The 13,655-nt window shown below is 34.6% G+C and overlaps 1 protein-coding gene across 1 annotated transcript in view; it reads left to right on the top strand.

Annotated features, from left to right (window-relative positions):
- Positions 1-13,655, top strand: part of OLFM3 (olfactomedin 3) — a 195,531-nt gene that overhangs the window by 101,598 nt on the left and 80,278 nt on the right. The window lies entirely within an intron of this gene.

Raw genomic sequence — 13,655 nt, 5'->3', positions numbered from 1 at the left:
TCAAATATATTAAGGATAAAAATAATAACAAATTATGAATACAATTGCCTTTGTTAAGTAATTAGAAGGGGAATAAGAAGGGCAAATATTTGGTATAAACAGACTCTTCTGAAGGGTTCTACCAGACTCTGTGGTTTCTTTACTGAGGCCAGGATAATGGTGAAGAGCAATGCATGGGTGTTAAGCAAGTAGGTTTGGACATCGATGAAACAGTTACTACAATTTGCATGTAATGTAAACTTTCACCATTTCTTTTTTTTTTTTTTTAAGATTTTATTTATTTATTTAAAATAGAGAGAGGGAGAGAGGGCATGAGCAGGGGGACAGAAGGAAAGGGAGAAGCAGGCTCCCCCACTGAGAAGGGAGCCTGACACAGGGCTCGATCCCACAACCCTGGGATCATGACCTGAGCTGAAGGCAGGAGTTTAACTATCTGAGCCACCCAGGTGCCCCAATTTTTCATCATTTTAAAAACACAAGTAGGCAAGATTATTTGGTCCACTTCAATAGTCTTGGACATTAAAATGAAAAGATACAGAAACAAAGGCACAGAGAGAAACAGAAGAGGGTAGAAAATAGGAAGGGAAGAGGAAAGATATGTGAACATACTGTAAACTCAGTATTTTCAAGTAAAAATACTCAGTTTTCTAGATTAAAAAGTGACCACTTTTTTTCTACAAATGTCATATTTTGAAAAAGAAAATTCTGGAAAGGGTAATTGTTAGATAACTATGCACCTTTTAATTTCATTATTCAAAAATTATTGAATCTATTACTCAATTGCTGCTATTCACAAGCTTCTGTGGATGAAATCTTTGAATAGAACAATAAATTTGACCAATTATCTGCTGCAGGTCTCTTATATTAACCAGCATGTTATTAGAAGAGTTGGGGAGTCAGGGAATATAAAAACTTTTATCATGTCCCCAGGCTTCTCCAGGCATTCTGGTACAGAACTGAGGGCAGACTTAATGTCTCTCTTGCTTTTGCACACCATTTTTAGGTGTAAATTGCAGAACCACTTATTACCAAAATAGTTTCATTCAAGATAGACTCTTATTCTTATCCAGCAGAGACATAGAAAATATAAAGCTTGAGCTAATAAGGCCTGTGAGCTTTGTATATGATTAAACTAGTCACTCATTAGAAAAAATAAAAAGTGTTGTCCTAAAAGTGTGCCTCATTTTACTATCCAGGGTGCATTAAAGGCAAATTTGAGAATTTGTGAGAAATAAAGATTAGGTTAAACCATATAAAGTTGACCATATTCAACATTTTTATCTTTAAAAGATGGCAATTTCATATGATTCTATTACATAGTGAAATATCACTACATCTCATGATTGTCACAGTAAATAATGTTCATGCCAAATACAAATTGTTAAATACCAGATATGAATATTAAGAGTAGATAGTTTCACATATACTCATCAGAAAATTTGCCACTAACATCTATTTCCTTTAATAACTAAGGACCATACTTAGCTTTACAAAAATGAAGCTGGCATTAATGTAGATGATCTAATGCATGTATGTACTGATCACTATTAATTTTATCACATCATGAAATATTAAAAGCACTTCTGAATGTAAGTAAAAAAAGACAAATCCATTTAAAATGGGAATATTATGGGAGAAACTGATCCAAATATAAAAAATTGAGTAACGGCAGTCAGTGGATCATCAATATTTTTGTTCGTTTCTTCTACAGCTTACATTTTATTTTCATTGCTTTTATTTTAATGCATTCATCTAGCAATAATTAGCATGTTATTTATACTGTGTCTATCTTCCTTGTATGGAATACTTGACAAAGTATGTTATTATTTCTTTCAGAATTAATGACCATTTTAAAGTTTCCTTTTTGGATCTCTGCAAAAGATTTAGATTGCCCTGCCTAACCCAAACAAGAAGGCACTACACATTTTACATACTAAATTACTGATTCATGGAGTGGATTATGTGCAAATTTAAAATCTCTAGCTAAATCCTTCTTAACTCTAAGAGCTGGGTAGAAGTAATATGCTCTCCCATCAAAAACCTATCGGCAGGGTTCTGACATTAGTTCAACCAGAATCATTAGGAAGACAAATTTGCTGCACCATGGTGAAAACTGATGTTTTACTAATACTTATAGGACGAGAGGCTGTTTTAGTAAATCAAATTCTTTTTTTTTTTAAAGATTTTATTTATTTATTTGACAGAGAGAAATCACAAGTAGATGGAGAGGCAGGCAGAGAGAGAGAGAGGGAAGCAGGCTCCCTGCTGGGCAGAAAGCACGATGCAGGACTCGATCCCAGGACCCTGAGATCATGACCTGAGCCGAAGGCAGCGGCTTAACCCACTGAGCCACCCAGGCGCCCTAGTAAATCAAATTCTTGGATTATCCAAATGTTTGGTTAGATTACAAATATGTTGTATTAAATAAGGTCTGATAGATTCACACTATCAGGTATAAAGTGGAAATATTGGCTGCTTGGAGATTAATTTATTTCAATGGTAATAACCTATTCTGTTTCTCAGATTTGCTGAGCCATGACCTCTTTTCCAAACTTCTATCTTTCCAAATTATTTCATGTATTATATTTTTATAATGATTTAAGTATGAATCAAGTGGTTCTTTCTTTAGGAAGAGTTTCAGAATTCAGGATTTTTCTCTATATTCAGCACACTGAAAACAAACCTTTTTGGGTTCTGTTTGTGTGTTTAATTTTGTTTTCTGCATAATGACCATAGAGCATAAACCTATGAAATAATAACTCTTTTTTTTTTAAGATTTTATTTATTTATTTGACAGAGAGAAATCACAAGTAGGCAGAGAGGCAGGCAGAGAGAGAGAGAGAGGGAAGCAGGCTCCCTGCTGAGCAGAGAGCCCGATGCGGGACTTGATCCCAGGACTCTGAGATCATGACCTGAGCCGAAGGCAGCAGCTTAACCCACTGAGCCACCCAGGCGCCCCTGAAATAATAACTCTTTTATACAGATATCAGAAACTTTACATTGATTAGAAGAATAATCAACTCCCATTTAAACAATTCACAAAATTTCTGATCATTCTGATGTTTTCATGTTGGCTATATTTTCTTTTGAGAAATTAAAAAACCACTAGATGCTTTTACAAAAATTTTAGAGGGTATAGAAGAAAAGTTTAAAAAGTGAAGTGAAAATAATATCACTCCAATTCCTAGCAAAATATTTCATCACAGGTGCTATGCCCAGATTGTCTTCTGTTTTTTGTATGCATATACAGATGCGACTATATATGAGCATGTGCATGTGCATAGGATGCGTGTGTCTTAACCATTACGATGATTACCTGTGTGCAGGGCCTGTCCTTGTTTTGCTACTTAATATATTGTAACTGCGGCACTGGGTTATTCAGTTGATTGAGCATCTGACTCTTGGTTTTGGCCTCAGATCATGATCTCGGGGTCCTGGAAGCCCCAGCTTTGGGCTTCACACTCAGCCGGGGGTCTGCTTGAGGTTCTCTCCTTCCCTCTTCCTCTGCCCCTCCCCCGGCTCATGAGTACATGCACTCTCTTTCTATCAAACAAATAAATAAATCTTCAAAATATATCTATCATAACCATTTTCCAAGATCATTAAAAGCTTTTTTAAAGGCACAGTTTTAATGCCCATGAATATCATACTTAGGACTGCCTTGTGATTTAATCAGTCCTCTTTGGATTTGGGGGATGTTCCTAATTTAATAGTTATTTGTAATATAGATGAAAATATTTGCTTTGTATTTTTTCCCTGAATTTCAATTATTTTTTTAGGATGACTTCTGAGAAGTGGAATTATTGGTTCAAATAATATTAAAAGATATTTAAAGTCATGAAAATAATATATTTAAGTATTACAAATATACAGAGAAAAAAGTAAGCATCTTTCTATTCCCTCAAATGTTACCCTTAATCAATACTAACAATGTTATATATATTTTTACATAAGTTTCCTGTGCTCGATCAGTATACCCAAGTATTTATACAAATTTATTACATATATATTTCCTCTTTATTTCTTCTTCTAACCGATAAGAATGAACAATGCCATAATTACCCTTTATTTTTTAATTTCCCATTAAAAAATAAAACATAAGAGTACTTCCAAGTCAATAACTGTATATAAAATACATTCATGTCACTAGCTCCATACTACCATGCAACACAAATATATAATTTATGTAATTAACTACCTTATCAATTAGTATTCATATTTCTTGATAGTAGTAAGCATGGTACATACATTCTTAAGTACTGATGATTTTTCCTCTGTAATCGTTTGAACTGTGAGATTAGCAGAATTGTAATAGACACTGCTGAATTTATAGGAGACTTTAGCAGTTTTACAGGCCTTCCTGTCTCTATTCTTGCAAACCAAGCTGGGTAAGAGACAGTTAAACTAACTTAAGAGATGTTTTAATCTTATCATTTTAGTAAGGTTAGAAAGATTTTTTTCAAATTTCCTTTTCCCTATTAGTGAAGTTAAACATATTATATACATTAAATGAATTAAATATACTGTCATATATTTGTTCCCTATTTTTATTTCTTATTCTATGAATTGCATTTCCATATCTGATAAGCACTGAGTAATATATGGAAATTATTGAATCATTATATTATACACCTGAAACTAATATAACCCTGTATATTAACTGCATTGGTATTAAAATAAAATATATTTAAAAATATAATAGAAAGAGGTAAGAATGGGGCTGTCGACTCTCCCTCTGGCAGCTCCAACTTCAGATTCTGAGAGATGGGGTCAATGGGACATGCAAAGGGAGATGCATATGATAGTGATGGTGCAGGACATAGGAAGAAATTTCTTTGTGCTAGTCATTTTTCTGATCGCTTAACTTCTGACTTTGTCCTGAGAAGGTGTAGTTTCCATGGCTATACACAAAGACTCTTGGTCCCCAGGAAATGCATGGGTTTGGTATAATACAAGCTCTTGTCAAATTCACAGAGAAGGGGCACCTGGGTGGCTCAGTGGGTTAAGTCTCTGCCTTCGGCTCAGGTCATGATCTCAGGGTGCTGGGATTGAGCCCCGCATTGGGCTCTCTGCTCAGTGAGAAGCCTGCTTTCCCTCTCTCTCTCTACCTGCTTCTCTGCCTACTTACGATTTCTGTCAGATAAATAAATAAAATCTTAAAAAAAATAATTCATAGACAACTAGAATACCAATGGGTATTCTACATCTCCAGGATATTTTCTACATAGAAACTACAGATATTTGACAATTTCCTGAAGACTTTGTCATAGTCTACAATTAGGAACAACTTCACCTTCTTGATTTGAAAACTATTTATTTATTCTAAAATGGTAATACCAGGCATTAGTATTATTTAGACTTTCACTGGAGGGTATCTGGTCTTCAGTGTGATCTACACAGGAATCATTCTCACTGGTGTTGCTCTAGAGGGAGTGATTGGACTCCTCTACAGGATGGTGGACTATATAAGATCTCCAGATATTTTCCTGAACTATCCCTTCTTTGTTGAGACTGATTAGACCTTCATAAGCTGCTCACCACTGGCAACAGTGACATTTAACCATAAATAGAGGGTCTAGATTATTGGGGTTTTTTGGCACAAAGATGCAGCAGATGTCAAACTTAGAGCCAGAATCTCATCCTTTACCTCTTCATGCCCTGCCAAGCTTCCATCAGCATTGTCCCTGCAGCTAAAGTAGTTCTCCAGGTTCCTAAAACTCTGATGACACGAGATCAGTCCTATCTTATAGGCAGCCACAACTGCAGGAATGGGAGGCATTGACTAGGGATGGCACAAACATAAAAAGCGGTTTGGTTTAAAGCTTGCTTGAGTGGCACCTGAGTGGCTTAGTCGTTAAGCATTTGCCTTCGGCTCAGGTCATGATCCTAGGGTCCTGGGCTCTCCCTCTCCTACTCCCCCTGCTGTTTCCTCTCTCACTGTGTCTCTCTCTCTGTCAAGTAAATAAGTAAAATCTTAAAAATCAACCAATCAATCAATAAATCAATGTTGATATTTTTTAGGGTTACCCTAATCCAACATATACATGGATACTGAGTATATGATAACATAACAATATCAGAACTAGCAGGAAATACGTATGTGCACTAATACTTAGTAGAAATAACACAAGGCTATTTTCGTTGAGTCTATTTTTCTTGATATAACATTTCTGAAAATTTGATTATTTCACAATCAATATTTATTTAATACAGTTTTCTTCAAAAACACTATTAATCTTTCTTATGCTGCATCTTACACTCAATGGTATCTTAAAATCAATTTTATATATATACTTTGTAGAACTTTCCATGGACGGTATGAAAGATAAAACTAATGAAACTATTAATAAGTGAAGAAATAGTTAATATCTCAACATGTTTTCCTAAGAAGGCTAAAGGCAGAATTGAAATATTCAGGCAAGAGAAAAGAAAAACATGGGTTTCAGACAGAAAATAACGGAATGTTTCTTATATCAGCTGCCCTTTTTATAATCCCAGATTTTAGGGGATGAAGGACATTCCCTAAATGGAGTTGTTGTTTTTTTTTTTTTTTTAATCTACTACAAGCAACTTTTCCTTACAATAAAAATGTAAGTTAGGGAAAACGTGGTACTGAAGTTTTAGCTCTTACAAACTCATCCAAGTGCTGACTCTCAATAGCTAAGAAATTCAACCCATAGTTAAATCTAGTCTTCAATATTTAAGAAATTCAACCCATAGTTAAATCTAGTCTTCCATATAAATCCACTTTTGTTATGTGAATTAGTAACATCCCGGCTATGATAAAAGATAGGAGAAAAGGGTTTTGGAGCCAGACCCAGTGTATTGCATCAAAAAGGAAAACAGCTCATTAAATCCAAGACAGACATTCAAACTTTCTAACAAATACCAAACAAAATTTTTAGAAAAAGAAGATGAAGTGACATAGATCATAGCATCAAATACTTTAAGATGAAGCAAAATAGCTAAAATATTGAATGGGAAAAAAGATTATTACTTTAGGGAATAGTTTCTCCTTTGTGTAAGGTAGAGATACCATCAAGAACAGGAAGAACTGGGGCGCCTGGGTGGCTCAGTGGGTTAAGCCTCTGCCTTCAGCTCAGGTCATGATCCCAGGGTCCTGGGATCGAGCCCCACATGGTGCTCTCTGCTCAGTGGGGAGCCTGCTTCCCCCTCTCTCTCTCTGCCTGCCTCTCTGCATACTTGTGATCTCTCTGTCAAATAAATAAATAAATAAATAAAATCTTAAAAAAAAAAAAAGAACAGGAAAAACTATGAGTAAAATCAGAAGGTTACCATTCAACTATGCTGTAGAGTCACCAGCACACATAAATAGTTGAGTCTATTGGCTCAACTGATATTGAAAGGAAAATATAATGATTAATAGACCAAACCCTAAACCATGCTTTCTGTTTCAGACAAAAATGGATTCTCATTATTCTTTGACAAAAGAATGCTACCGCAGTCTACCAAGACCCATCACATCCTCTGCATAAATTTTATACTTCTCCTTTCACTTTGTTAGAACTTCATGGCTGAGGGATTAATTCAGCTAATTCCAAATTACCCATTTATATTTCCCTCCCTTAACGACATTCCTCAGAACTTTCACAATTATTGCTGGTCACTATCCAACAAATATGATAAAACTATATATATATATATATATATATATTTGCAGTTGATATTATTTCTCTGAGGCAAAATGATTATTGGTTAAAAATCCATAATAAGGTCTATTTAAATGCTATTTGCATAACTGCTTTCTGCTAATTGAACTACACCTGATCCTGAAAGCACAAACAAATATGTAGTGAAGCTAATTCAGAATCAGTTTTCAGGGATTCTGATTGCCTTTGTTTTGGGAAGTTCGGTGTAAGTTTTCTGCGACCATCATGAGCTTGCATCCTAGAACTCAGCTGCCATTGCTCAGAAGATTGATTGAGAAGATGTGTTACTACTGAGGACACTGATAGCTCACAGGTAGTCGCTTCTGGTATAAGCCCTGTTTGATACTGAAATCTTGCCTCTATTATTTCCACCCCTGCTGTTACCAATAGTCACTAATCTCAACCCAGACAAAGGCCTCAATACTGCAGACGGCACCATTATTCACCATTACAGAGGACGCTGGATACAAATTTATCAACTTTTGGCAGTCTATTTCCCTCTGTTATGATAATTGAATGGGCTGACCAACATATATGAATCCCTATGTGAGTTGTGGGTTCTACATGGTAACTGTCTACCTGCTTTCTCTGGCAATGATGAGTTCCATAGCAGAGAACCATCTGGGCAGAGGTTTGGCTCAGGAATGGTGCACTATCATTCCATACCAGCCAATACTCCCAAATGAAGCATTTAACACTGACCCAATGACTTGGAATTAACAACTCTCTATATCATCCCCTTAATTAAACACATGATGTAGGCTTCTCCTTTTAGATAATATTATATTATCTCTCTTTTAAAGCATAAAATCCAGCTTTGAGTCTCTCCAAAGTCTTGTCAAAAAAATTAGTCTTTAAGCCTTGGTGTTCAGTTGTGGCTTCTCTGGAATATTGACTGAGAAAGGCACTTAAATTCCCATTGTGCTTCCTAGCATGCTCATGAGGTCTTCTCAATTCCTTGACTTCATCTAAAGTGATGTCGCCTGCCATACACATTGTACCCAGTTTCATAATTATCAAATAGAGAAAACTCCAAAAAAATCTGAACAGTCCTAACACTTTGTAACAATATTAAAATCACAACTAAGCTTTAATGAAAAATATGTCATATAAATAAAATCTGAAAGAAATGTGTTTCATTAAAGTCTAAATATTTAAATACCATGTAACCAACTAATTTACCTTAAAATACTTACATTAAGATAGTGTTTTAGTAAGATTGTTCCTATAACATTTTATCTTTGGCTTAATTTAAAAAAATAAACTGATATTGAAAGTAAAACTGAAAATTTCAAGTCTGGATTAGGTTTTACCTATTTGTCATTCTCTCCTCATATCCCAAAATAATTATACAATACTTACTCACAAACATTAAAATACAAAAAGGTAACTTATGATGATTTTTAAGTTTTATTTATTGATGTTATTTTGGAAATACAGCTCTTTAAAAAACTAGTTTTTAAGATATAATAATGGCATCAATAACATATGAACATCTTTAACCAGAACAAAACACATGGTTCTACATCCTGATCTACTGCTCTCCAGCCTATAAAATAGAGGTCAAGGCACCATATCCAATGTCAGGAAGTCTGTCAGTACTGAGGAGGAAAGTGGGTGAAAACAGAGGGATCTAGTTTTTCCCTAAAGAGTTCTGATCCTGCCATTCTTGTGGGTTTATTTTAAATGAACAGAAGGGTTAATATTTTCAAGGTTTTGGCTTCTTTAAATTATCAATGAATTAAAAATAACCATGACTCATAGAGTTGATAACTAAATATTGCAATTAGCTGCATATATAACTAATCTTTGCATACTACATTATTCTTTACAAAGAATTTAATCATGTAAAGCTCATTTGTTCTTTAAAATGGCTCAGTAATGGGATGTCTGGGTGACTCAGTCAGTTGAGCATCTGCTTTTGGCTCAGATCATGATCCCAGGCTACTGGGATCAAGTCCCACATCAGTCTCTTGCTCAGAGGGGGGAGCCTGCTTCTTCTTCTGCCTGCTGTTCCCCTTGTATGTGCACATGCACTCTCTCCCTCTCTCTCTCTCTCTGATAAATGATAAAATCTTAAAAAATAAATAAAATAAAATGGCTCAATGAAGGATCTAACACCAACAAATATGTATCTGATATCCTGTAATTAGGTTTGTTAACAAACTGAAATTTTAACCCAAGTCACATACCTGAGAGATTGAAAGGTCTAGTTAGATACGGGATGTTCATATGGTGATTTTATCCTGTGTCTGTCCTACTATACGACACTATGACCCACAAGACAATATAAAAACAATTATGTAATGCACTTATTTGTTACAGACTACACTGAACACTTAGACAAAACTGTTCAGTCTCCTAAAAGGTTTTGACATATGGAATTAAGATAGAATTGTTATTATAAGAAAAAAAAAGAAAAAAAATCGAAACATCAAAAGCTTAACAAACTAGATAAGTGGCAATATTTGATTAGGAATTTTAACATTAAATTACTTTTTATCTTGGCCAGACTTAAACTCGCTTTTATCCTTAAACAAGTACAAACAAAACAACAGAGTTCAAGCTATGTGACTGACTGCCCTGTTCTGAAGGAGGTCTCATTTATCTTTTAGCCACTCTTCATCCCAGAGGATATAGACTTGCTTTAGTAAACTTAAGTTTGCAAAAGTATTTTAGAAGGTATCCCATTATATAGTGGCCCAGCAGCCACCATTTCTGTGTTCATTGCCCAGGTGCCTTGGGAGTTGCTATAGGGAGGAAGGAGAAGCCATCCAACACTTGGCACCACTGCCTTCTGGCATCTGCCAATTCCCTCTAAACACTTTGCCCATGAAGGCTGCTCGGAGCAGGTGGTTTCCGCTGTAGGAAGAGGGTTGTGGAAAGATATTCATGAAATGAATATTTATGAACAATCCCAATCTTCATTTTAAGTATAAGGGGAAAATAAATTTTAAACAGAGAGAAACTTAGGAATCGCTGATTTAAGGCATCATCTTTTAAATATTTACAACCTCCTTGTGTTACTTCTGAAATCCTTTAATCTGAAGTACAGTAAATAACTTAGGAGAATAACATTGAATCCGCCAGAAGACTCTGATAGATTTTCTTCAGCATGAGCAAACCAGTCATTTACGTAGTTTACTCATTTCTGTGCCAATTATTTTTCAAACAAAGTTAAATCATTTTGCTAGTCATCTAAAATCTAGTTTGTGACACTCACTTAAATGATGGTGTTAAAGTCTTTGCTCATAGTTATTTCAAAATTGGCAAGGCCATTTTTGCTGGATTAATAGAAGTCACATAAAAAAATTGATGATATTTTTCCAACTTCCTTCCATGTGAACATTTTGAGGGCTCATCATTGCTTCAAAATGGGAACAAGGGCTCAAAGGATAGGAAAAAAAAAGGCAGCATGTTTGAAATAATATTGTCTTATAAAATTTATTTACAGGGATTATAAACTTCTACATCTTATATGCATTGTACATTTCTTCCTTTAGTTCTTCTTGTGTCCTAGAATATGTATTTAAATTTTTTTAATTCATAGAATTGTTTTTTAGAGAAGTTTTAGGCTTGCAGAAAAATTGAGCAAATACAGAGAGTTCCCATATACAACCCTTTGCCACACACACATGCACAGCTGCCCTTATTTATTGACATCTTGCATTAATATATGCTATGGACTTAAGTGCATCCCCCTCAAATTTAATATGTTGAAGCCTCAACCCTCAATGGGATCATATTTGAAGATGGGGCCTTTGGGAGATAATTAGGTTTAGAAAGATGAGATGGGGGGATGGTGCCATAGTGATGAGATTAGCACCCGTATTAGAAAAGGAAGAGATACAAAACTCTTTCTCTGTCAGAAAGGATACAGAGAGAAGGCGGCCATCTGCAAACTGGAGCAAGGGCTGTCGTCAGGACCTGATTATGCTGGCACCCTGATTTCTGAACTTTTCAGTTTCTAGAACTGGGAAAAAAGAAATCTTTGTTATTTAAGACACACAGTCTCTCGTATTTTGTTAACAACAACCCAAACTAAGGAATAATAGGAATACAAAGTAGTATGTTATCTTACAGCTGATGAACCAATATTTATACATTATTATTAACAGTCAGTACTTTACAGTACACTTCACTATCTCTGTTGTACATTCTATGGGCTTTGACAAAAGTCTAAAAACATGTACCCACCATTAAGATGTTGTTCAGAACAATTTCACCTCCATAATATAGTATGTTTTTAATTGCATTTTCAGGTTGCTCACCAACTTACATCCCAGTAATTTTCCTCCCTGTACAGAATATATATATATATATATATATATATATATATATATATATATTTTTTTTTTTTTTAGTTAGGCTTCCCACTTAGAGTTCAACATGGGGCTTGAACTCTGGCCCTGAAATCAAGACCTGAAGTGAGATCAAGAGGTGCATCCTTAATCAACTGAGTCACCCTGGTGCCCACCTCCTAAGGAAGATTATTTTAAAACTCTGGTATAGGATGAGCACTGGGTGTTATACGCAACTAACGAATCACTGAGCACTGCAACAAAAATATGATGTACTATCTGCTGGCTAACGGAACACAATAAAAAAAAAGATTAAAAAAATTCTGGTGTATACAGAATCCTTCCATTTTTCTTCATTAATACTGAATTTAATTACTTTGTTTCATAAACCAATTGCTTTAAATAGTTTTTACCCAGAACTATGAGTTCAGAAATTACTGCACTTAATGAAACTGTTAGTCATGAGGGGATTCACAGTCATTGTGACTCAGAAAGTCTAATTCACAAATAAGAAAAGTTGGGATTTAGATCTCTGCAATGATTTCAGTATAATGTCTATTACTTAAATCAGGCTCAAAAAATTTACAGGCTGACTAGCCAATCAGAAAGTTGGATAGGTGAGACCAGATCCCTAGTAATACTTCTTAAAGTGAGACTTGTGGAAAATCTACCTTCTCCTTCTAATCTTATACAGTATCACAAGGCGGTTAAAACAGCAGTTCCAACACTGGATATGGAGTAGTACCAGTTTTACAGTATGACTCTGGGTGAGGTACTTGGTATTAAGAGAGAGCCTCTGCTTCGCTCTCTGACCTTCTCCTCGCTCATTCTCTCTCTCACTGTCTCTCTCTCTCAAATAAATAAATAATATCTTTAAAAAAAAAAAAGAGCCTCAAATTTCTTATTTGTAAAAATAACATAGTAACACTTACTTCACTTAATTTCTATAACAATCAAATTATGTAGTATATTGAAATTCCTAATATAGTACCTGATATTTAACTAACACTCAATTAATATTTGTCACTGTTATCATCATTATGTTATTAGAATTTTTACTATACAGTGGAGATCCAAAGAAGAAAGTATAGCAATAGTTGCCTATAGCACTGGCAAAAATGATCAAAAGAAGTATTAGAACTTCCATCCCAGATATGAATAATGTTAGCTGTACCATCAATATAATAGAGTATATGAGTGGTAGGGATAGCATTAAATTCAAGAAATATTTATTAGAATTTCTTCTGGGTTAATTAGACATGTGTCTATTTACTATTTAATAGTTATTCTACCACAATTAGTTACAATTAGTTTTTAAAAACCACATGGTAAAGAGGCAGAAAAGAAGACATTTTCAAAAATAGCCACTGATAGTAGAACTATATTTTTGAAGTTCCAAGTCTTTAAGAATTAGAGAATTAAAAAGGTATGGTGATTATCCACCCCTCTTTTTAGGACACCTTACACATACTAATCAAGGTAGGAGAGAGGAAGAAATGAAAAACTAGAGTGGAGAAGAAATATTACATTTCAAAAGTTAGGATGTTTTCTTTTCCAGCTCATGAACTTGGAGACAACTTATTTTAATAAGTAAAATTTAAATTACTTGGGAATAATAATAGTATTTAAGTTAATTGGTCTAGCCAAATTAAAATGCTAAACAAGTGTTACATCATTTAACCCA

Source organism: Neovison vison, chromosome 2 (genome assembly GCF_020171115.1).
Source record: "Neovison vison isolate M4711 chromosome 2, ASM_NN_V1, whole genome shotgun sequence".
In the NCBI taxonomy this organism is placed as follows: domain Eukaryota; kingdom Metazoa; phylum Chordata; class Mammalia; order Carnivora; family Mustelidae; genus Neogale; species Neogale vison.
Note: the sequence above shows the minus strand (reverse complement) of the source record. Positions and strands in the feature narration are given on the sequence as shown.